The sequence below is a fragment of the Sminthopsis crassicaudata genome, chromosome 4, assembly GCF_048593235.1.
Source record: "Sminthopsis crassicaudata isolate SCR6 chromosome 4, ASM4859323v1, whole genome shotgun sequence".
Classification (NCBI taxonomy): Eukaryota; Metazoa; Chordata; class Mammalia; order Dasyuromorphia; family Dasyuridae; genus Sminthopsis; species Sminthopsis crassicaudata.
Window position 1 is genome coordinate 436,796,379 of NC_133620.1, and position 22,378 is coordinate 436,818,756.

At 38.9% G+C, this 22,378-nt stretch overlaps 1 long non-coding RNA gene across 1 annotated transcript in view; it reads left to right on the forward strand.

The window, feature by feature from the left end:
- Positions 1-1,757: 1,757 nt before the first annotated feature.
- LOC141541427 (uncharacterized) overlaps positions 1,758-22,378 on the forward strand; it is a 37,009-nt gene continuing 16,388 nt past the window's right edge. The window contains exon 1 of the long non-coding RNA XR_012481796.1: positions 1,758-1,880. This is a non-coding gene — a long non-coding RNA (uncharacterized LOC141541427). The remainder of the gene's footprint in view (positions 1,881-22,378) is intronic.

A 22,378-nucleotide genomic window follows, 5' to 3' on the forward strand; every position in this document is an offset into this window, starting at 1 on the left:
CATCCTTCCATCTGGGTTCAAGGCGTAGGCAGCCTGACTCTCAATTTCCTTGCAAAGAAAGCTGGACTATCTCCAGAAATCGTGGCTCCAAAGTCCCAACTCCTGAACCTGGTGGAAATTGCCCCTTCCACCTGAAACTGAGAAGGATAAATGAAACAGATCAGAAACAGAACCATTCATTTCTTCGAGCAGGAATAAAGAGATTGGGGGGGGGGAGATATTCTCACTCCTGGTTCACTTCACAGTGCCCACTCTGGAGGCGAACTGTGATTTTCATGCCCTGGAAGCAACAGGAAGCAACAGGAAGCAACAGGAAGGGGAAGAAGAAAAGCTGGGATGGGGGAAATGATTGTCTCAGTCAGACAGTGTTTTAAGATTTGAATGTTTGGGCTAAGCAGCCGATCAAAGGGTTCACTGACATGGTAGGAAAACACAGGCTGGAAGGTGTCTTCATACCCAGGGCAAGTTGTGGGTGTGAATGTGCCAGATTGCCCCCCCCACACTCTCACACACACATAAAGTTATAAAAAGCATATACATGCTATCGTACCATATCTATATCTATATCTATCTATGTGTATTTATATATATGTACAATTTGGGCATAGCTACACATGTATATGTATATACATACACACATACATATATATACATATACACATATACATACCTACAGTACATGGTATATATACATATAATTGCACTTATCTACAGTACATTGTATATATACATATAATTGTACCTACCTTGTATATATGTATGAAGCATAAGTACATATAAAAACATGGTACACTGTATATACATGACAAAATGTACACACATATTTTATACAAACATATACATATACATACATACCTACAGTACATTGTATATATATATACATAAAATTGCACCTACATTGTATATATGTACAATAAATAAATACATTCAAGCATACATATGATACATTGTACATACATAACAAAATATACACACATATTTCATACACACATATACATTATACTTACTTATAGTACATTGTATTTATATGTATATAATTGTACATACATTGTATATATATACATATACATACACATGGCACAGTGTATACACATAACAAAATACACATATATATGTACATATATACGCACACAACTATATACACACATGCATACATAGCTACAGAACATTGTATATATGTACATATACACGGCATGTTGTATATATGTAATAAAATGTACTCACATATTTTATACACACATGTATAACTACATACTGGCAGAATAGAATTAAAGTAATTTTGGGGGATGTGGAGAGAATAATACAATAAGAAGGGACTAAAGAAGATCATAGAACTGGTCAATCCCAGCTTCTTGAGGACTTCCAGCAATGGGAAGCTCACTACCACTTCCCCCCCACAGTAGCCCATTCTCTTTATAAACTTCTGCTCTTTGCCCTTGTAGCCCTTCCCTGATGAATCAACATCGTCTCTGTCAGGAGACGGATTCTTCCCCCGGCTCTTTGACTTTCCCATACGCTGTCATATTATCCCAATGGAACCTGTCCTGGCTCAGTCTCAGGCCTGTGAACATTTCTGCTAACAACAAATGTGAGTCAATCTGATGAGTCGGTAGGGATTGACTGGAAGTCCTGAGGCTGCAGATTATCCTCATTAGCGAGATAGGCACTAAATCAGGGGTGAATCACTAGGCCCACCATTAGGAAGGCGTCTCCCTGTTGATGTGGACTCCGCCATTGCTGCCGTAAATTTTGTCCTGGTTTGTCATGGGATGTGAAGCCTGAAAGTGCTAATTCTGGGGGAAAACCTCAATTCGTCTTTTTTCCCTCTGTCCATCCATCAGCCAAGCAGCCTGCTTCGCTGGCCTGAGACACGAGACCAGGTGAGTGTTGCTGCCCTGACAGGGGCATCTGGGAATTCTTCCAGGGAATCATTAAGGCACAATTAGACAGAGGCTACTCTTTCCCTCACAGAGGATGGGTTGTTATGCATGTAAATTAGATTCCTGGCATGATGCCTTTGTATTGAACACCACTGTGAAGTGACGACCTGTGTCTTACTTTTGGGGGCGTTGGGATCTGCTTTCTGTTCTCTGGATCCATCCATTCTCCAGCCCTGCTTTTTTCCCCAATTATTATCCAGCTAACTTTTTCTATTGTGTGTCCATTACATCAAAAATTGGATTTGGGGTCAGGATATCTGCCCCACTCTGTCACTTCTTAAGTGATACTGGCCTAGTTAGTTAATTTTTCTGCATCTTTGCTTCTTGAACAACAACAACAAAAAAATGTGAGATTCATAGTCATGTTATCTATCTCATGGGATTGATGGGAAGATCAGATGAGAGTCACATACAATGTTTTGTAAGCCAAATGTATCAGTAGGTTATTAGGAAGCGGTATGGACCTGGAACCAGGAAGATCTGAATTCAAATTTTGCTTATTAGGTGTGTGATCTTTTGGGAAATCCCTTAACCTCTGCCAGTCTCATTGTAAAACAAACAAACAAAAAAAACAACAACAAAAACCAACTTTGTAACTTAAAGGGTCATGGGGATCAAATGAGATAATATATATATAAGGTGCTTTGCAAATCATGAAATGTTTTATAAATGTGAATTATTACATGGCAGGACTGTTATTACATGGCAGGGTCTCCTTCCACTTGTCAGACCTTCCAGAATGATACAATTCTAGAAAAACTTTACCTTCACTGGCTAAATCACTGGTCCCTCAAGCCCACTGTTCTGAGTTGTTGGATGGCAAGAGTAGCTCCCCAAAGAAACTCTAGCTGCTTTAGGCAACTAGGTAAGTACAGTGGCCTTGGGCTAGAAGACCAGCTCAGATATGGCCTCAGGCACCTGCTAGATATGGGACTCTGAGCAGGTCATATGCCCTCTGTTTGCCTCAGTTTTCTCATCTACAAAATGGTATAATAATAATATCCCTAAATGAGAGAATGTAATGTTCCTGGTATATCTTTGTTTCTATATCCCCTCTATTTACTATTTGATATGTTCTAGCATATTTGCCAGATATTTGCTATTACTATGTTTGTTCTCTCTATCTTTTCCTCTCTGTCTCTCTGTTTATGTCTCTGTCATCTCTCTTTCATCTCTCTCTCAGATCTCTCTCTGTCTCTCTGTCTCACTCTCTTCTTCCTCCTCTTTTTCCTCTTCTTCCTCCTCCTCCTTTTCTTTTTCCTCCTCCTTTTCCCTCTGTTTCTTTCTGCCTATCTCTCTCTCTTTATCTCTGTCTCTGTCTTTATCTCTTTCTGTCTGTCTCATTCTCTCTGTCTCTGTCTCTCTCTTTATCTCTATCTCTATACTGTCTGTCTCTCTCTCTCTTTCTGTCTCTTTCTCTTCTGTCTCTCTGTCTGTCTCTCTCTCTCTCTCTCTCTCTCTCTCACACACACACACACACATACACACATACACACACACAACACGATAAATTGAATCTAAACAACACAGTAAAGTCTGTCACAGTAGAAGTATAAGGAAAGGCTTCCTATAAAAGACGAGGTCTTGTTTGGGACCTAAAGGAAGCTGGGAAAGGCTGGAGAGCTCAGTTGGGAGAGCATTCTAGGCAAGGAAGATGGCCAGTGAAAATTACCAGAGCTGAGAAATGGAGCTTCTTATTCAAGAAGAAGAGTCCAGATTGCTAGTATATTGGAAGGGGAGTAAAGTATAAGAAGACTGAAAAGTAGGAAGAATGAGGTTACAAAAGGCACTGAATGCTAAAGAGAAGATTTTATATTTAATCTAGGGGAAGGTGTGACAGAAAGCTGCTGTCCTTTATTGAATAAAGAGGGTGTATATGATCAGATCTGTGCTTTAAGAAAATTAACTTGACCACAGAGAGGTCACCTCCCCCCCCCCCCAGTGATGGCAGTAAGAGGGAAGAGAAGATGACATATGTAGAGATGTTACAGAGGAAAAATCAACAGCACTTTGGCAACAGATTGGAAATGGGGATGGAGTGTAAGAGGGAGTGAGTGAGGTGTCAAAGATGAGCCTAGATTGTAATCCGGTGATTAGGAGGATTATTCTGGACAGTAATAGGGAAGTGTGGAAAGAAGGAACATTTGGGGTAAAAAAAAAAACCGGGTTCGGTTTTAGACATGTTGAATTTAGAATATCTGTGGAATATTCCCTAGAATACTTTCACCTAGGAGCAAGCCAGTAACTTCCAACTTCAGATAACTCTAATGGTTAGAAAGGTAATGTGGCATAATACATGGAGGGCTAGCCTCAGCATCCCAAAGACATGAGTGCAGAAATCCTGCCTCTGACTGTGGGCAAATCAGTTAATTCCTCACACACAAAATAAATGAATAATTGCTATTTAATGTTTTAATAAAATTTTTAAAAATTTTAATTAAAAAAATTAAATAACTCAGTTTGACAAATCTCTGTTAAACAGCTTCTATATATTAGGCACATGGAGGAGATAGAGAAACAAAGATAAATGGTCCCTGTACTCAAGTGAGCCACATTGTCCTAATGATATCATGAAAAAAAAATACAAAGTGATTTGCAGAGAAAGAGGGCACCCACAATTGGGGGAATCAGGGAGGAGGCACTTGATTTGGATTTTGAAAGATGTCGAGAAAAGAGAGAACCGGATTCAATTCGACAAATAATATTCAATGTCTAATCTATAGAGGAACCATGCAGGTGCTGAGAATACAAAAATAGAAGTGAAGAAGTACCTACCCTAAGGATACTTGAGGGTATCCTTGATATGTATTTTTACGTTCTTCTGGGGTTGGGGAAGATGTTGTGAATATGAGGAATAGCTTGAATGAACAAAGGAGGAAAATGGAATTTTGATTTGAGTTTTAATTTGACAAGTAATTATAAAACAGATTAACATAAAGGGTTTTTTTTAAGACTATAAATTCAGATGTCCCAGTGGGTGAGATGAGGAAAGCTTTGACGTTCGTACTTGCCCTATATCATGAAGCAAGGCTACAAGAAGGTAAAAGGCATTCCTCCTAGAGAGAATGAGGCTAGATGAAGGTATGGAGGGCTTAAAAAATGCATGAATATAGGCTGGGAGGGGAAAGAACATTAGGGAAGGCTAGAAAGAAAGATTTGAGTTGAGTTAAAAAGGACTTTCTGATAAGTTAGTCTCTGTCCAATAAACAATGGTTAGTCAGTGATTGTTTTTTGAGCAGGGGAATAGTATGATGGGATACTTGTTTGTACATTAGGAAAGGTAATCTGAAAGAGATGGGGATAGATAAGGTAAGAAACTGAAGATAGGGATATACAATGTCATTTTTGCTTCTGTGGATCTCAAAAGAAGCAAACAGACATTTAAACAAATATTCTGGCTTTGAGATCCCTAAGTCCTGCCATATTTTCCCCACCTTGTCTTGCCTTCCAGGATGACACAGAAATCTTGTCTTGACACTTGTTTTGAGGTAATTTTTTTTCTTCCCACTCTCTACTTCTTTTACTTTTGGCCATAGTTATGGCCATTCTCTATCTGGCTTGTGCAGTCAAGCCCAGAGGGAGGGCATTGGAGCTTGGGAAAAATGTAGTCTAGACAGGAAGGAAAAAAAAAAAACCCACTTCCTTCCATCACTCTAGGAGGCATTCAAAACCTGCATGGGTCAATGAATGAATGAATTCAAGTGTGAAGATAATGATAATAGTACTCAACTGTGGCGATGATGATAATAATAATAATAATAATAATAATAATAATAGCTAGTATTTATGTAATGTTTTAAGGTTTATAAAGTATTTTACAAATATTAACTCATTTTATCTTCACAAGTACCCTGAGTGGTGCTGTTATTATTCCCATTTTGCAGTTGAGAAAACTGAGGCAGTTAGCAATGAAAAAAAAAAATTAGTTTCCCAGGGTAATACAGCTAATGAGTATCAGAGCTGAGAACTGAATTCAGCTTTTTTGACTTGAAGATCAGAGCTCTCCCTATTATACCAATCCACTAACTTTTCTCTTCTGGTTTTCACGAGAAGGCAGGTGGTGAGAACCCAAAGGTTGAATAAATATTCAGTCTTTCAATGGGGTTAGGAAGGGAGGGGTAAATTCCTTGACACAGAAGAAACAGTTGAAGCAAACAGTTAAAACTCAGCAGTCCTGAGAAAGCCAGAAGGGTCAAGGAGATGGAGCAGGAAACAGCAGTGAAAGGTATGGAGACTGGGAAAAGTCAACATAGCATTGAGAGACAAGCCCTTCCACCCCAGGCACCTCAGAATGGGGTATTTCCCTCTTAGGTAAGTAAACCAATTAAATTGACTTAATAAGAAGTTAGTGGAGAGTGTGAGTGAATAGGATGGTGAGAACAGAAGGTCTCATTTAGCCCTTCCACCTGTGGAACCAGAAAGATTCACGAGGACCAAGAGAATGAGGTACCATGATTCCCCGAGTTCCTGGCTCTGAAGGCAACCAGCTAAGATCACCTCTGGGCCTTGGAAGATCAGCTGTGTCCTGCCCACAGGGATCTGTCTCAGGACAGATTCCTAAGCAAACACTGAAAGGACAAGCAGACAGAAATCACACAACTCTAGAATCCCGGAGTTGGATGTTGGATGTGACTTCGGAGGCCATCTAGTCTAACCAGTACCTGGCTAAGAGTCTAGTCTAAGACACACCCATCAAATATTTGTCCGGCTTTTTTTTTTTTTGAGGAGGGGAATTCACTGCCTGACACAGCCTCTTCCTGAGGTCTGGGATATCTCTAGTTGTGAGTTTTATTTGCTTTTGTTTAAGGATTAAGTGACTTATCTAGGGTCACACAGCTAGCAAGTGAGGTCATATTTGAATTCAGGTTCTCCTGGCTCTAAGGTCCGTACCCTATCCACTGCATCACCTGGCTGTCCCTGATATCTCTAATGGCAAGAAAACTTTTTTTTTTTGACATGGAGCCTAAAAGTGTCATTTTACAACATCTAATGATTTCTCCCATTTCTTCCTTCTGAGTCCAGGAGGGATAGCAGATATTTGATTTCAAATAAACCCTGAATCTTCTCTTCTCCAGGATAAATGCCTACATAGGATAAATGGCTACAAGAGAATGGATACAGTGCAAGAACATTGACTGGAGGTTAGGGGTTATTACCCTGGGACTTGAAGACTTTAACAAAAATGATAACATATTTCAATATGATAGGTTTTCTTTGTAATTTTATGTATTTGATGAATTTGAACGCATTATTCTGAGAAGGGGCCCATAGTTTCCACACAAAACCATCTATCCTTTCTTGATAGCCCACACATTTTCTCACATGAAAGCCCGAGCAATTTCCTGAATTCTGTTGGCTGTGGCCATGACGGTAAAGGACTGGGGTTTCAGGCTGCCTTATGGTTTCTTGTTTAGATGTCACCCACATCTGTTCTTATCTCAAATGTATAAATTTGGGATGAGTAGAAAATGGACAAAGAATTCTCAGGATCCAGGAGCAGGTGGATCCCATGGAGTAGGTCCCTCAGAGATGCTAAAGTAGTTGAGTTTGGGTGGGGGATGATTGATTTTGTGTCTGAAAATCATTTCAATAGAAAATGTTTTTCAGCTGCCAACAAATGGATTTGGTTAGAGAGCTTTAAAGTAAAAAGGGCTTTAGGAAGGAAAATTCCGGCATGGAAAGGAACCAATCTTCCATGAGCAGATTCCAAAGTGATTTGATTGACAAATATTTCATGTTTACAAGCACAGAGAAACAAATAAACAAAGACAAATCCTGGGTTTTGAAATAGTATACAAGTATACTGGTTATCAAATTCACCGTAGGGAAGGGTCCTTTCTTATGGTAGCAAACTTCTTCCTCTTGACCAGCCATCTCATAAATAGGAGTTTTTCTAGTACAGAACATCCTGGAGATTATAATTTCACAAAATTTGGAGTTGGGAGAGCCCTCAGAACATATGGAGAGCTCAGAGCAAAACTATCTATAATTCTGGGAAAAAGAGAGCTTGGTTTTCGTAGAGGGCTGTTCGTAGACGCCCCTTGGGTATTGCAAACTCACTGAAATCAGAGGTTGTGAGATCTGGGCTGCTTGTGAGGGGTTGTATTATACCTTGAGTCAAACCTGAAAATGTTAGAATGAAGCGAACTGAGAGATCAGAGGTTCTTTAAGATCTCATTGTGGTTAGGGGATGACTAACGGGCTCTGGCAATGAATTGGTGACTTCCTCTCAAAGGCACCTAACTTAGAGAGCTAGCTGAGGTCAAGTTCCAGCTCTCGGGTCTCATCCTACGGATCCGCCCGCCTTGGTGGTTTCCCCAAGTTTTATAATCCCATGGATGGCATGGACATCTTAAAGATTCCATTGGTTCCATCTGAAGCTGTCTTGCGTGTGTGTCTACACTGCCAAAATGACTTGCCACTTGGGTCCAAAAAATTAGTCAAACAAATAGTTTTGGCTTCATTTAGGCATGATATCATTGGATTTGGCTTCTGGTGTCTCTTCCTGGTCTGTCATGTGCTGGTGGGGGAGGGTCTCTGAACATCTGCTGAGGTTTACCACGCTCTGCCCTTGAGATTCAGACCGATTGATCCTCCTAACCACTACGCTTCTCCCTGCTGCCTCTGTTCCTAGGATCTCATGGGTGCCAGGGGCTGTCCCATCTCTTCCCCTCAGCCTACATGAGCATCCTAGGATGCAAGAGTGGTGGTAGAAAGACCCAAGCCCCACCACAAAGTTTATTGCTTGTTATCCTCTCTTTAGTCCTGATGGAAAAAAAGAGAAATCACTGATTCATTTGCTTCTTCTCATGCTGGTGAATTTTTCCTTCCAACCTTTGCTGAGCTGTCTCAATGAGCTGGTGACTAGTATCTTCCGCTAGAGAAAGAGAACAGTCATCCAGGGAGTATTTGCCTGGGAAAATGTCTTTCCATTTGTAGAAGATGAGGTATTTTCTCACAAAGGTTTATTTCTCAGAAATTCTTTCCCCCCATATAGAGCCCCTCTCTCACCTCTCTTCAGCTCCCTAAATTCAGTTAGCTGCAGTGGTTTACCCTAGCATTCACCCTTCCACTTCCCACTCCAACCCCCATTTTGTTCTTCATCTGTATGGACAATTGCAGGGATTAGATCAGGCTTATTACAGATATGGTCTTAGGATAGGGATGGGAATCTTTTTAGTACTCTGCCTACTGCACTGGCCTTGCTTCACTATTATTCCATGTCTTCTGATCATGGGAAACCAGACCAAGGCTTAGTATTTCATTTAACATTTGGTTTTTCTACTAGCTGTCATAGAATCACAGAATCATAGAAGATCAGAACTGGAAGGGGCCCCTTAGGGATCATCTAACTTAGGAATTGTTCACATTTTTGGTGTCATGGACCCCATGACATAGAAAGTCTGGTAAAACCTATAGACTCTTTTACAGAAAAAAAAAAGACTTAAAAATAAAATATAGAAATTTACAAAAGAAGCTAATTATATTGAAGTTCTCTTTTTAAACTCATGAATCCCAGGTTAAGAATCCCTGCTCTAGCCCAGAGATGGCAATTTGTGGCCCACATGAGATCTGTAAAATCTAATTGGGGAAGTATATATACATATATATGTGTGTGTGTGTGTGTGTGTGTGTGTGTGTGTGTATATATAAATGTGTGTGTGTATGTGTATATATATATATAGACAATCGGGGTTAAGTGACCTGTCCAGGGTCACACAGCTAGGAAGTGTTCAGTGACTGAGGCCAGATCAGCTCCTCCTGACTTCAGGGCTGGTGCTCTATCCACTGAGAAATCTAACTACCCCCATGGGAATATTTAAGAAAATAAAAACACCTTAAAATAGATAACCTTACAATTTAAAGCTGAATCAATATGTGGCCCAGCAAGGATCTCTCTATATAGATCTTTACTGGCTCCCTTTCTCTTTGGGTTAGACACAATTACTCTAGACCAACTTTTTCATTTGCAGATGAAGACTGAGGCCCAGAAAATATAATGCCTTGTCCAGGGCCTTACAGAGCAAACTGGTATCAAACCAAAAGTAAAGAACCAGGAATCTTTGCTCCCATTCATATTTTCCAGTTTAGAAGGTCCCACTTCAACTGTTATGGCTCTGTAAAGACTGACTATAAGTGGAGGAAGAAATATTTTTAACCAAATGCTTGGGAATGTTTGGGTCTAGTTGGGAAATACTTGTTCCCTGTAGATCCAGTTGAAGAGTACATAGGGAGTATTTACTTAACCGAAGAGAGAGGTAGAAAAGGTCCTCAATAAATATTTGTTGAATGAATACAAAAGCCATTTTCCATGATGCCTACCAACAAAAATATTAAAAGCCCTACTGATAAGGAAACTATAAACAGCTAAAGCATACAGCACAACTCATTTCACCTTTTGGCCTTAAAAAATAAAGAAAAATGGAGGCATCTGAGACGTGAAAATATTCTGGAAGAGAAAATGAAGACCATTTTTCATTTTTCTATCTGATTTCTTTTGGTTCAGGGATCAGAGCAGCTGCAGAGGGACCTTCCCTCTCTGAAAGTCAGTTTTCCACAAGGCTTCATTGTCTTTAAATACTTCTATGGTTCCATGAGTTCATACACTGTGCAGATCATAATGTATCTATCCCTTTTCATTCTGTGTGATTCCTGTTCATGTGCTCCCATAAATCCTCCAGAGAAGCTATGACCGATGTGTTGGAGACCATATTTAAAGATATCTCTTATCATTCTCTGCATACTAGTACAGACATCAATTGATCTTTGTTATTTATGTCTTGCTCTTTTTACCTGACTGATCTTATTCTTCTTTCTGATCATGCACATTTTCTAGGTAATATATTTCATGGCACTTCCTACATATGAATCATTACTGGTAATATACTTCAGTTTTTAATGCTAACTTTTGATCTGTCTGGAGGTCTTGGAGTCACTAGAAATTTTGATTCTTCAGGTTGTGACAATTAACCCCTTAAGAAATAGTTGTTGACAGTAACAAGGTTATATGATGATCCACATGATGGACTTGGTTCTTTTCAACAATGAGATGATTCAAGGTAATTCCAATAGACTTGTGATGAAAAGTACCATCCACGTCCTGAGAGAGAACTATGGAGATTGAATGTGAATCAAAGCATAGTATTTTTACTTTTGTTGTTGTTTGTTGTTGTTATTTGTTAGCTTTTTTTCCTTTTTCACGTTTTTTCCCCTTTTGATATGATTTTTTTTTGTGCAGCATGAAAGATGTGGAAATATATCTAGAAGAACTGCACATATTTAACCTAAATTGGATATCTTGGGGAGGGAGTTGGGAGGGAGGAAAGGATAAAAATTTGGAACAAGGTTTTGTGAAGCTAAATGTTGAAAACTATCTTTGCATGTATTTGGAAAAATAAAATATTAAAAAGAGAGATAATATGAAAGTTATTTTAAAAAAAGAAATAGTTGTTGAATGAGTGGGTGAATAGATAGATGAATGAATAAGTGAATGAATGGAAGTCTTTGTGGATATCAGTAAACATGAAGGCTTTCTTCCCTTTCCACTATCCATCCTCAGAGTTCCTTTCTTCACCTCTCTTAAGATTTAATATTTTTATAAATAGTAGCAGAAAAGTGTGAGTCTTTGTGAGCCACGGAATCAGATATATCTTGATGTGATCAACACATCCAAAGCCTTGGGATTCATGCTAGCATAGATCATTTCCTATCTATCTCTGTGTCTCACCCATTGCACTATTGTCCTTGACTTCATTGGTGTGGACACTGCCTCCATCACCACAGATTCTTATCCCTCCATACCTTAATACATCACATTCTTGAGTTGCTATGGTCAAACACCAAAACAAAACAAATAATATCTCAGTGGCCAATTCTTTGGTGATTCACCCAGAATGCACTTAGCTAGACTGGTCACCAGGCATCTGATAGTCCATCCTTAGGATACTACCAGTTGCTCTTCTACTTGGTAGGACCTACTTGTTTTCAACTTTGTCCCAAGAAAGCCTCAGAGAAGGGTATTAGTAGGGCTCCTTATGCATAGTAAGAACTTACTAAATGTTTCTTTATATAATGAATAAGTTGGTCATTAACTAATACATTAGAAATATTATTCCTCTCATCATTAACTAGGGTTTTTCTATTCTACTGAGAATTTTAGGCACTCAGCTATAGCAAGCTGTTTGGGAAGATTTGGGGTTTGGGTAAATGGAGAAAGGATTTTTTTTTTTTGTCCCAGGCAAATTATAGGTTCTCTATGTCTAGAGTTGACCCCACCCTTCCTATCTGGCTGTAATCCAACAGTGACTTTATTAGTAGTGAGGTTAAGAGACTAGGAAGTGGTGGAGCCAGGTGGGGTCATTAATTAGATAATGAGCTAGAAGAGTATCCCTCTTGAGGAAGGCCATGTCAAATTGGAATGTGAGCCTTCAGAAAGGCAAATAAAGATTCTTAGAATGAAACTGATGTTTGTCTCCTTAGAGCTCTTTGACGGAAGGGTCTTTAAAAGCAAGGAACTTAAGCAGGTATAGAGAAGAGGATGAAATCTTCCTTGAAGAGAGGGGTAAGGGAGAAGGGTTAAAGGGAAGCAGTTTAGGACATTGCTTTTGGGACGTGATCAGCCATTGGGAGTGGCTATTGGGACAAAAGCAGGCCAATGGTTCCCTGTTGTGCTTGGCTGTTTCTTCCTTCAGAGAAGTGTTTACTTTGGAACATAGGAACAGAATATTTCCTGGGAGCTTAGGGGAGTCCTAGGGATGGGTGTGACAATACATTGTGCCCTGTATGGGCACTAGAAATAGCTCTTCTTTGTTAACATGAACTACTCTCATGACAGCAGAGCATATAGGAGGCCAGCTAGAGAAATATGGTACAACCCCAAAGAAAGAGGGGGGAAAAGATTTATATGGATAAAATAGCTATAGTGACATTTTTGCTTTTTGAGGTTTTTTTTTTTTTGTTGTTGTTGTTATAATAAAGCATACAAAATAAAGTAGTGCCCATCAGTTGAGGAGTGAGTGAAGAAAATATGGCATATAAAAGTAATGCAATTTAATTTTACCAAAAGGCATGATGAAAGGGATGAATGTTTCAGAGAATACTGGGAAGACTTATATGAACTGATGCAGAGTGAAGTATGCAGAATCGGGAGAACATTTTACATGGTAACGAAGAAAAATGTTTTTGAAAGACTCCATCAGTTTTCTCTCTGGAGAGGTAGCATTTTTTTTTTTTTTATCATAACTCTTAGTTGTTGTTTTTTTTTTTTTCCCCTGAAGCTGGGGGTTAAGTGATTTGCCCAGGGTCACACAGCTAGGAAGTGTTAAGTGTCTGAGACCAAATTTGAACTCTGGTCCTCCTGAATAAAAGGCTAGTGCTCTATCCACTGCGCCACCTAGCTAACCCCTATCATAACTCTTAAAGAAAATGTTTTGAATCATTACATTGCTGAGAATAAGTCATACAATATTGCTGTTACTATGTACAGTGTTCTTTTTCTGCTCACTTCACTTTGTGTAAGTTCATATAAGTCTTCCCAGGTTTTTCTGAAACCATTCTGCTCATCATTTCTTATAGCAATGTAATTAATATTTTTAAAAGGATGCATACAAGAGAACAGAAGGGAGACTAGAAAACATAGGTAAGACAACTTCTAAAGTTACATATTGAATTTATTATACTTAAAAGGATAAAGTCAAGTTACATATAATAGATTCGTTTCATGTACCATTCTTTTTTTCTGTCCAACTTTATATGTTAAAATTCTCATTTTATTTAGTGTTTATTATGTTAAGAATCTTTTTTAAAGGTACTATAAATACAAAGCTCTGTATCTCTATTGGTTCATCCTGAAGGATGTCTTTCTTTTGGACCTCTAAGATGTCACCATGACTGCTTCCTGTCTTAGACTTCTTGGCTGATGAAGTGAGTGAGAAGCAGACATAGAACAGACCACAGGATTTCAGGATTGGAAGGGTCCTTGAAGGCCATTCAGTTCACCTTGCACCTGTATAGGAATTCTTTTTACCATATACCCCACAAATCATTATCCAGTCTTTGCTTAAAACTTTCCATGAGGGGAAACTCACTATCTTCTAAGTAGCCCATTTCACATTTGGACAGCTCTACTTGCTAACCTTGTATCAAGTTTACATTTGAAAGAATATGATTTTGCTGGTATATACCTTGGAAAATAGGTGCTATTATTATCCTCATTTTATAAATGAGGAAACTGAGGTAGACAGAGGTTAAATGCCTGATCCGTGATCATCTAGCTGGTAAATGTCAGAGATGGCATTTGACCTCAGATCTTCCTGAATCAATTCTAGCCACTTTGTCCCATTCTTTCAAATACACAAAGAGAGCCATTAGGTTTCTCTTCTTCACCCCAATCAGGTTTCTTTGCTTCCAGTCTTCCCTCCAAGCCTCCTCTTCTCTATTCTTAAAAAAAACTGGACCTCACATCAGGAAGACCTGAGTTTTTACACAACTCTTAGCAGGTCAATGATTTTGGGCAAGTCACTTAACTCTTCAGACCTCTATTTCCTCACCTGTAAAATGGAATAATACAAAACCTACAGTCACAGGATTATTATCAAATAAAACAATGAGCTGGGTAGCATGGTGGACTTGGAGATAGGGAGCCCTGAGACTCAATCCTGCCTCAGTCCCTTACTAGCTATGTGACTCTGGGCAAGTCTACCTCTCTTACCTATGGTAAAATGGGGATAATGGTATCTGCTTCTCAGGATTGTTATGAAGATGAAATGAGATTATATGTGTAATGTGCTTTGTAAATCCTAATGCATTAGATGAATATTAGCTATTATTATCACCATCATCATAACTATCATCATCACCATGATCACAATCATAATCATCATGATCATGATCACAATAGAATCTCTGAATTGGAAGAGATCTGAAAAACTTATGGCCTAACCCCCATAGGACGAAAAATCCTGTCTACATCTCTTCTGGTAAATGGCCATCAGCTGCTACTTAAAGATCTCTGAGGATAGGGAATACACAAAACAAATTGGATAGCCCATTCTATGCTTTGGCAGTTGTCTTCCTTAGCAAGTTTTCCCTTAGGTTGAATTGAAAATCCACTTTTTTACAAGTTATTTGCTGATTGCTCCTCATTTTGCTTACTGAGGCCAAATAGAATAGGGCCATTCTCTTTCCTATATGCTGACCCTTCTAATATATGTGTGATCAAAAGGTCCCATGATATATAATATATATGCAAGAACTTTATGATATATATGTATATATATAATATGTGTGTATATATAATATGTGTAATATATATTATAAACATATAAATATATTTTTTCTAAATAATAAATTTAGAAAATTAAAAAAAAATAAATTAAAAACAAGATGGTGCTAATTTTGATGGTGATAAGATAATATGGTTGATATAGCACCAGCCCTGGAGTACCTCAGGTCAGGAAGGCCTGAGTTCAAATCTGGCCTCAGACATTTATTGGGTGACCTTGGTTTTTTTTTTTTTTTTTTCAGTCATGGGTGGAGTAGTGGATAGAGCACTGGACCTGGAGTCTGAAAGACCCGAGTTCAATATGGCCTTGGAAAAATCACTTAATCTCTTTCTGCTCAGGTTTCCTTATCTAATAACACCTAGAGCTTTTGTGAGAATCCAGTGAGATAATATTTGTAAAACATTTCGCAAACCTTGAAGTGTTATGTAAATGCCAGTTTAGGTGCTACATCTAAAATCATTCCTTCCCATAATCAAAAGGGCAGTCACACGAGGATGAACACAATGAACCATGAGTCAGAAAAGTATCTTGACTATTGGGGTGGGCGCTGCTTCTTTCTTTACTGGTATGAGCACTTCCACGAGAACACAGCTTCTCTCTAGATCCACCCTTCTTCTCTCATGGTCTACTCTGACTGTGCAGGTTGTTCTAGCCAGAGACCCAGCCCAATATTCATCCAATGTCCCTACCTTCCCTTCCCTTCCTAACTTTACTTTTCTGCTTATTTTCCTATCTTTCAGGCAAGTCCAGTAAACTGGGATTAAAGCTGCTAGACATACATAGGTGAGAAGGGACAGGAGGTAAAGCCGAATAGTGGGAGAAGATTGTTACCATCATGGATGACACTAGTCCCTAGTGTAGTGGAAGCAGTATTGGAGCCAAAGGTACTGGTCGGATGACCATGAATGAGTCATTTAATTTTCTTTGACTTCAGTTATCTGTAAAATGAGGGAGTTGCACTAGATGGCTTCTAGCTCTAGATCTGGGCTCCTTGAAGTTCCCAGATCTCTTTGGGCCTTAATTTTCTCATCTACAGAATTATAGGTTTGGATTAGGTGGTCTCTAATGTTTCTCAATCTAGGCTCATATAATCAGTCCTATGGGAGGTAGCTAGATGGCTTAGTGGATAGAGCACTGAACTGGTTGTCAGAAAGACCTAAGTTTAGATTTGAGTCTCAGACATTTACCTTAATCTGTGGGAGAAAAAAAAATGGCAAACTACTCTCATATCTTTGCCAAAAAAACCACATAGACAGCACAGGTTTGCTATTGTACATGGGGTCAAAAAGAATTAGACATGACTGAATGACTCAACAACAATAAATAATCCTATGACTCACTGGTTCTAGACCTTTCAATGTAGTCTAGAACTGCTAGAATCATAACAATTGTACTTAGAACTCACATTTATCCAGTAATTTTATAGTTCCAAAGCATTTTGCAAAATATTTACACTTAGAGTGCTTTGAATATAGTGGGTGATTAAAACATGCTTTTGAACTTAAGATTTTTTTTTAATTTTATTTTTTTTATTATATATATATTTTTTATAATATTATCCCTTGTATTCATTTTTCCAAATTATCCCCCCCTCCCTCTATTCCCTCCCCCCGATGACAGGCAATCCCATACATTTTACATGTGTTACAATATAGTCTAGATACAATATATGTGTGTAAATACCATTTTCTTGTTGCACAATAAGCATTAGATTCCGAAGGTACATGCAACCTGGGCAGACAGATATTAGTGCTAACAATTTACATTCACTTCTCAGTGTTTCTTCTCTGGGTGTAGCTACCTCTGTCCATCATTGATCAACTGGAAGTGAGTTGGTTTTTCTTTATGTTGAAGATTTCCACTTCCATCAGAATACATCCTCATACAGTATTGTTGTTGAAGTGTACAGTGATCTTCTGGTTCTGCTCATTTCACTCAGCATCAGTTGATTTATGAACTTAAGATTTTAAAAGCACTTTCAGCAATTGAATTAAATTCAGCAAATATTTGACAGGCTGCTTGCTGATACAAAATACCACAAAGACAAAAAAGAAAATAGCTCTGTGGCCTCAAGGAGCCTCCAATCTAAGGGGGATGTAATGCTTTCAGAGAGAGAAAAATGACACTAATAAGTAGAGGGTTAATTAGAGAAGGCTCCTGTGTCATATTTTCAGGAAGGGTCTCTACAAGGAGGAAGATTTTGTTGTTCAGTTGGTTTCAATTCTTTGTGATTCCATTTCTTGGCAGAGATACTGGAGTGCTTTGCTGTTTCCTTCTCCAGCTCATCTTATAATGATGAAACTGAGGTAAATAGAAATAAGTGATTTGTCCAGGATTACCCAGGTAGGAAGTATCTGAATCTAAACTCATCTTCCTGACTGTATGCACTATGGAGCCTCGGTGTCTCATAAGAGGAAGCAAGGAGGGAAGATCCATTCCAAATAATAATGTAGAATCCCTAAAACTATATGTAATGTAAATTGGCAAAGAAATGTGCGATTTACACAAACGTTTTCAGGGAGCACATCTACTAGGGAACATGAGGCATAATTGTGTAGCTATTATATATAGTGGAAAGAGCTTGGAATTAGAAACCACCTGATGTTTATTTTATCTCATCCTTTCCCCAGGAGAGTGTGAGTCACTTGATTGTTTTTTATTTTATCTTTTTGCACCCTTAGCCCTTAGCATAGTACCTACCAAGCATACAGAAGGAGCTTAATAACTATCTGTTGAGTTGAATCAGATCGTATTATATTTGTACAGGTCCATGTCTGTCCTATGTACCAAGCTGCAATAAGGCAATTTATACAAAATCAACCTAGAAAACAAGCATCAATAAACATTTAGCCACATTCTATTTCTCCTGACAGATAATTGGGCCAGTATTTAAACACTTTGTCTTTCCTGGCAGGGCCAGGAAGTAATAATGGTGGTAGTGCTGGTAATAGTAGTGGTGGTGGTAGTAACAGTATTAGTAGCAGTGGTAGTAGTAACAGTAACAGTAATCATGGTAGTTGTAGTAACACTATTAGTAGCAGTGGTAGTAGTAACAGTAGCATAGTCATGGTAGTTGTAGTAACAGTATTAGTAGCAGTAGTTGTAGTAACAGTAACAGTAGTTGTGGTCGTGGTGGTAGCAGTACTGGCAGTAGTACTAGTGGTAGTGTGGTAATGGTATGCATGGTTCTGAAGAAGATCCAATGAGGAAGATGGAGGCTCACCTGCACAGGGAGGAGGGGGTGGTGTCCTGAAGACCTTGAGAGAGAAGTCTGTCAAGGAGAAGAGGGTTCAGGAAGGATAAAGACTAAGAAAAGGTCATTGGATTTGGCCAATGAAGTAGTCAGCAGTGGGGTAGCTGGGTGGTGCTGTGAACAGAGCACCAGCCCTGGAGTCAGGAAAACTAAGTTCAAATCTGACTCCAGATGCTTGTGCTAGCTATATGACCCTGGGCAAGTCACTTAACCCCAATTACTTAAGCAACAGCAATAACACAACCAAAAAAGAAAGAAAGAAAGATCATTGGTCAGTTTGGACAGAGCAGTTACAGTTAGTCAGGAGGTCCCAAACTGGATTGTAAGAGATTCAAAAAAGAATGAAAGGAGGGGAAACAGAGGCAATTAGTTGTAAATGACTTTTTCAAGGAATTAGCTGCAAAGGGCAAGAGTAATGGGATGATAGTGGGGATGGAAGGGTCTACTGAGGGTTTTTTGAGATAAGGGAGAACCAGGATTATCTGTAGGCAGTAGAGGAGCAATCAGTAGTGGGAGAAATTGAAGAAAAAATGAAAGTATGGATGATAAAGGGGCCATTCTACAGGGGGACAAAGCATGAAGTGGGATTGCTTGTATAATTAGAAGTTTGCCCTGGCAAGGGGGAAGGTCTTCTCTTTGTGTAAGACAGAAAAAATTGGCTGAAGGCACCTGAGTAGTCGGAAAGGAGGATGAGGGGAGAGAAGGGAGTCCACACTGAATGAGAAAAAAGCCTTAATTTTTTTTCTGTAAAATATCAGCCACGGTTTTCAGCTGGGAGGGTTGAGGAGGAGTAGGTAGGCTTGAGAAGAGATAAGGTGGAGAGTAGGATGGTAGGAAGCAAGGGAGGTATAGAAGGATTGCCTAGCAACAGTGAGGGCCCAGTTGAAGCTGTGTAACAGAAATTTGTAGTGGAGCCAGCAAGAATGGTTGTGTGATTTTCTCCACTTTAGTTCAGCAGCACATGTGTAGGAGTGAAGACAACAAATAGTGGGAGTGATCCAAAGCTGAGGCTTGGCGTCAGGCCTCCAAATGTGTCCTCCATCTGTTGTGATGCCTGAAATTTCACCATTAGAGATTTATTCCTTTGTACTTGAGGCTGTTTTAAATCTTTTAGAATTTTCTGAAAATTCAAACATTTCTGGACACAATCAGCATTAGGAACAGAAAGTGAAGGGAGGAAAAGGCACTGTCATAGGTAGTAGTCCAGGAGAGACAAACTCTCTTTACAATTCTGTCTGAGATGGACCATGCTTTCTGAGGAAGCTGTTCACTAGCGACATCGTGCCACTCTGAAAGGAAAGTCCCCAAGTATTTGAGCTCTATGGCATTATTCGTAATGGGAGACTCCCTAAAAATAAGTCATTTTCCCCTTTGGGTATCAGTTTCCTTATCTGTAGAATGAAGGGGTTGACTACCCATGATGTTTAAGATTCCTTCCAATTCTGACATTCTAAGTTTTGTTTTTTTTTTTTTTCTGAGCAAAGGGAAGTGCACCTGAGCCAGGGACTGAGTGGGTGATTCTTTAAGCCCAGATATGGCCACCCTGGTTCTATCCCCAAAGAGTGGGGTGTGCTTTTCATCCCTAAAGATGAAAATTAGAATACTAAAAAGCTTTTTCCATTTTTATCCCCAGCAATAGTTTGCATATTATAAATGCTTAACACTTGCCTTTTTACTCATTCAATTATTCCTGTTAGCCCACATGATGAAATGAGAGTCCTTAAAGCAGAAAACTCCCTAAACAGTACTTTCACCATACTTTTCCTCCAGAAATCCCCAGGAACTAAAAGAGACAGAGAAGGGAGTTATTTCTCATTTAAAACATTTATAACTTTCCCTGTTCAGTTCAATTCAAAGTAAAACACAGAATTTCAGAATTGGAGAGAACCACGGCTTCTAATCCACAGAAACATATCCAGCAAAAGGTCTGACTGAGGACTTCCTCTTGTGGAAGGCAGCCCATTACACTTATGTGGAACTTCTGATTGGGAGGAATTTGTTCCTTCCCAACCAGCTATCCACCCAGAAACCAAGGCCTACCCATTCAGGTTTTGGAATTTCACGCTGGGACTGAACTGTCCCCAGAGAGAATGTGTTCATGCTCACCTAACTGACCATATCTACTCATCCCTTGCCTATGCTTCTCATCCCATCTAATAATCTATCCCCAGCCTACAGTTAGCATCTTAAAATCTACCCTGCGGTGACTTAAGTCCTCCCTTCTACCCCTACTTCTTACTTTGGGAACAGTAAGAAAAGTCACTAGAAAGGGAATCGATTTTATAATTTTTCCACATGTTGTCTCCATTTATGAGAATTATTGAGGGCAGGATCCATTTAATTTTTTTAAAAAAATTTAAAATTATTTTATTTATTTATTTTTATTTCACTTTTAAATGTGTATTTTCAGTAGCTAGCATAGTGCTAACACCTTGTATATAATAGGTGTATAATCAATGCTTTTGCATTCATTCTTTCTTCCAATTTGAAATCTCTCTTCTGTGCAACCCATTGTTTCTAATTTTCTCTTTCCTCTTTCACATGACTAACCTTGAAATATTTGAATACTATTAATTCTATTCATCTAATACTATTAATATTAAATGACATCTTCCATGAGTTTCTGTTCCTCCAAGTGAAATATTCCCAGTTCCTTCAACTGACTTTTGCAGGATACATTTTTATGGACCCTTGACGCTTTGTTCACACTCATGTGGACATGCTCAAGTTCATCATTGCTCTTCCTAAATATATGGTGCTCAAAAATGAATGTGGTCTTCCCAGGTGGACAGTGGAATTGTCAAAGTCCTTCATTTCCTCGATTCAGCCTAAGGGGAGACTCTGGGGGATGGGGAGAAAATGATGCTGGATATGGAGTCAGAAACTCAGTAACATCCTTCTACCTTTAAATCTATGAATATGGGTTTTTATCTGTTATGTCACATCTATGAACATTACCTATTCCTCAATTTGAAAGCATCCTTTGGATACAATATCCTAAGAAATTCCTTAACTAGTTTTCTTTGTTCAGTCTCCTCTTATTTTACCCTTTTCCCCATTCTCTTAGGGGCAGTTAAATAATGGCTGGAATTCAAATCCTGCCTCAGACACTTAACTAGCTGTGTGACCACTTAACCCTGTTAGTCTCAGTTTCTTCCCCTGTAAAATGAGGTGGAGACAGAAAAGGCAAACTACTCCAGCATCTCTGCCAAGAGAACTCCACATGGCATCATGAAGAGTTGGACATAACTAAAAACAAGACTGAATGACTATAACCCCCATCCTGTTGGTGAGCTGTGGCTCTCCTGGCTCCTCAGTTTCTCTTCCCACTTCATAAACCTTTAGTTTATGTCAAAGCTTCTAGTTTATCTCTCCAACAACATCAAGGGATTCCCCTTCCTTCAGCCATTTAGCCACTGGCACTATTGCTTCTTCTTAAGGAAACATAAACATCTTTACTATTGAATTAAATTTAAATTCCTTAGGCCCTAGTCATCTTGGAAACCACCCCGTTTCCAAATTCATAATGCCTTTTTTCTCTCTTAGTGGGAAGGGAGTTTACCATTGTTGCTCATCGGCCAAATTATAGGAGAGAGACTCCCGAAGGGATCATTGTAATTCCAGTCACACATAGGCCATGTTTCACTTGGTCTCAGGTAGCTTTACCGCATTTAGTGTTACTTAATTATGTTAGTATTAATATAATTTAAAACCATTTGCGATAGCTAGTGTGGATGTCAGTTACCCCAAAGATCAGATCAGAAGGTTGATTCAAATTTAACAAGATAGAATTTAATAATGACAAATGTATAGTTTACATGGATCCAAACATCAACTCCACAAATATAAAATGGCAGATGTTGGTTAGATGTTTTTCTGGGGGGAAAAAAAAAAAAAAAAAA